Source organism: Neopelma chrysocephalum, unplaced genomic scaffold, assembly GCF_003984885.1.
Source record: "Neopelma chrysocephalum unplaced genomic scaffold, ASM398488v2 Primary Assembly neopelma1_185075, whole genome shotgun sequence".
Classification (NCBI taxonomy): domain Eukaryota; kingdom Metazoa; phylum Chordata; class Aves; order Passeriformes; family Pipridae; genus Neopelma; species Neopelma chrysocephalum.
In genome coordinates, this window is record NW_020938617.1 from 2008 (window position 1) to 4843 (window position 2836).

Sequence of the window (2836 nt, forward strand, 5' to 3'; positions counted from 1 at the left end):
TTCCTGCTCCCACTTCCTCCCTCTCCCACATCGAGCCAGAAATCAGGAATTCCTTCCCCATGGAGCTGGATTTAATCTGGATTTTGGGCTTTAAATCTGAGGCCGGCGTGGGCTGGGATTTGGGATTTGAATCCCCCCCTGTCCCTCCATGTATTTGGGGTCATTCCAGAGGTTTTTCCCCACATTGGGAAGTGTTCCCATGCACACACAGGGATGTGGGATCCAGTGGGAGCACGGCCCGGAGTTTTATTGCTGGAGCTGCTCCGTCCATCCCGACTCATTCCCGGCTTTTTTCCCACTTCCATGTGTGTGTGTCTCCCTCCCAAATCCTGGGTGGTGGTGGGAGGGGGTGGCTCCGGCCTCACCTGCTCATCCATCCCCCCGCCAGCCCAATCCCACCCCCCCCCCACCGGGATGGAGCCGAGGGGGGGGGCGGCAGAATCCCGGGATGAACCCTGGACATCCTGGGAATGTCCTCAAGGATCGGGAAGGGCTTCAGTGCTGCTGCTGCTGCTCCTCTTCCTCCTCCTCTTCCTGGGGCGGCTTCGGGCGGGAGAAGAATCCCAGCTGGGGGGGGGAGGATGGATTGGGGGGTGGGAAGAACCCCCTCGAGGGGGGGCATTGAACCCCCCAAAGGTGACACTGTGACCCCCCAAAGGTGACACTGTGACCCCCCAGAGGTGACAGTGACCCCCCAAAGGTGACACTGTGACCCCCCAGAGGTGACACTGTGACCCCCCAAAGGTGACACTGTGACCCCCCGGAGGTGACACTGTGACCCCCCAAAAATGACAATGACCCCCCCCCTCACCCTCCAGAGGCCGAGGCTGAGCAGCGCCAGCAGCAGGAGCCCCCCCAGGGCGCTGCCCCCCAGGATCCACAGGGACACGGGCACTCGCCGGCCCTGGAGCACCTCCAGCACCAGCTGCGGGAAAACAGGGATTGGAGGAGGGAGGAAAAAAAAACAGGATTTGTGGGGGGGCGGGAAAAAAACAGGGAATTTTTTTTTGGGGGGGGGAGTCGCTCCTACCTCCCTGCGCTGCGCCCCCTCGCCCAGCACCAACACACCCCCCTGCACCCCCAGCCAGGCACTGCCCACGATCCGCACGCTCCGGAATTTGGCCTGGAGGCGAGAAAAAGGTGGGATTTGTCCCCCAATCCCTCCCTCTGGATCCTCCCTGGAGTGGGAGGGAAGGGTGGGGGTCCCCAATCCCCCCCCCCCCCGGGGCTCACCCCGCTGAAGAAGCCGCTGTGGAGGGTGCGGAGGAGCCGGACCGAGACCCCCCCGCCGCGCTCCAGCCCCCCCAGGGCGCAGCTCAGCTCCTCGCACCACGTGTTGGAACAGTCCTGGGGGGGCAAAGAATTAGGGGGGAGCCGAAAAAAAATTCCCAGAATAAATTTGGGAACCCGCCCCCCCCAATAAAAAAAACCTCCCCGGCGATGCCCACCAGCCTGTCCACGCGCAGCAGGTCTTCGGGGGGCACCGGGACCACCCGTGTCCCCTCGGGGGGGGGGTCGCAGCGTGCAGGTGGCCTGGGAGGGGAGAGGGGAGGGTCAGAGGCAGGGGGGAGAGTCACAGGGAGAGGGTCAGAGGGAGAAGGGAGGGTCAGAGGGAGAGGGGAAGGAGGGAGAGGGGAGAGGGAGAGGGAGAGGGAGAGGGAGAGGGAGAGGGAGAGGGGAGGATCACAGGGAGAAGGGAGGGTTCCAGGGAGAGGGGAGGGTCACAGGGAAGGGTCAGAGGGAGAGGGGAGGGTCAGAGGGAGAGGGAAGGGTCACAGGGAGAGAGGAGGGAAGGAGATGGAAGGGTCAGAGGGAGAAGGGAGAGTCAGAGGGAGAGGGGAAGGAGGGAGAGGTGAGAGGGAGGGTCACAGGGAAGGGTCAGAAGGAGAGGGGAGGGTCAGAGGGAGAGGGAAGGGTCACAGGGAGAGAGGAGGGAAGGAGAAGGAAGGGTCAGAGGGAGAAGAGAGGGTCAGAGGGAGAGGGGAGGAAGGGAGAGGGAAGGGTCAGAGAGAGAGGGAAGGGTCAGAGAGAGAGGGAAGGGTCAGAGGGAGAGGGGAGAGAGAGAGGGAGAAGGGAGGGTCACAGGGAGAGGGGAGGGTCACAGGGAGGGTGCAGGGACCCCCCCCGGGCCCCCCCAGGCTCACGTTGTCCCCGGGCAGCACGCGGGTGACCGACAGGAGGGTGGCCCGGCCGTGTCCCAGCGCCGGCAGCGCCACGTGCAGGGTGAGGTTGTGCGCGGGGTAACACCCCAAATTCTGCACCTGGATGGGGGGGGTCACCATGAGACAGGACACCCCCCCCCCATTTGGGGACCCCCCCGGGACCCCCCCGCACCTCACCCTGACCGTGGTGCTGAACTCGGGGCCGGGGCCGTGGGGTTGAACCTCGTAGCGCTGCAGGTTGGTGTCACTGTCACCAGAGAGGGGACACGGGGTGGGGTTGGGGGGGTCACATGGGTGAGTGTGTCCCTCTGTGACCCCCCCCGGGACCTCCCAGCCCCACCTGGACAGGAACAGGTCGGGCTCGTAGAGGATGGGGACAGAAATCCGGGCCAGGTTGTCCTCGGGAGTGGCCTCGGTGCTGTCGCTGGGGTGGGGAGGGTCAGGGTTAAAAAAATACAAAAAAAAAGGTTAAAAAATATAAAAGGGGTTTTAAAAAAAAAAAAAGATAACAAAAAAAAGGTTAAGAAATATAAAAGGGGTTAAAAAAAAAAGACAACAAAAAAAAGGTTAAAAAATATAAAAGACGTTAAAAAAAATAACAAAAATAAAGAAGGTTAAAAAAATATGAGAGGTTAAAAAAAGGGTTAAAAAATATAAAAGAGGTTAATAAAAAT

The 2836-nt window shown here is 61.0% G+C and overlaps 3 long non-coding RNA genes across 3 annotated transcripts; all 3 read right to left on the reverse strand.

Moving 5' to 3' along the window:
- Nucleotides 1–221: 221 nt before the first annotated feature.
- LOC113962774 lies at nucleotides 222–1050 on the reverse strand. Its single transcript, XR_003532596.1, has 3 exons — nucleotides 1031–1050; nucleotides 812–925; nucleotides 222–567 (listed from the first exon to the last, which is right to left on the reverse strand). It is a non-coding gene; the product is annotated as an uncharacterized LOC113962774 (long non-coding RNA).
- Nucleotides 1051–1071: 21 nt separating this feature from the next.
- Nucleotides 1072–1514, reverse strand: LOC113962773. The gene is made up of 3 exons (XR_003532595.1): nucleotides 1449–1514; nucleotides 1234–1347; nucleotides 1072–1123 (listed from the first exon to the last, which is right to left on the reverse strand). It is a non-coding gene; the product is annotated as an uncharacterized LOC113962773 (long non-coding RNA).
- On the reverse strand, nucleotides 1507–2590 carry LOC113962772. Its single transcript, XR_003532594.1, has 4 exons — nucleotides 2503–2590; nucleotides 2340–2409; nucleotides 2145–2261; nucleotides 1507–1533 (listed from the first exon to the last, which is right to left on the reverse strand). It is a non-coding gene; the product is annotated as an uncharacterized LOC113962772 (long non-coding RNA).
- Between the last annotated feature and the right edge of the window lie 246 nt (nucleotides 2591–2836).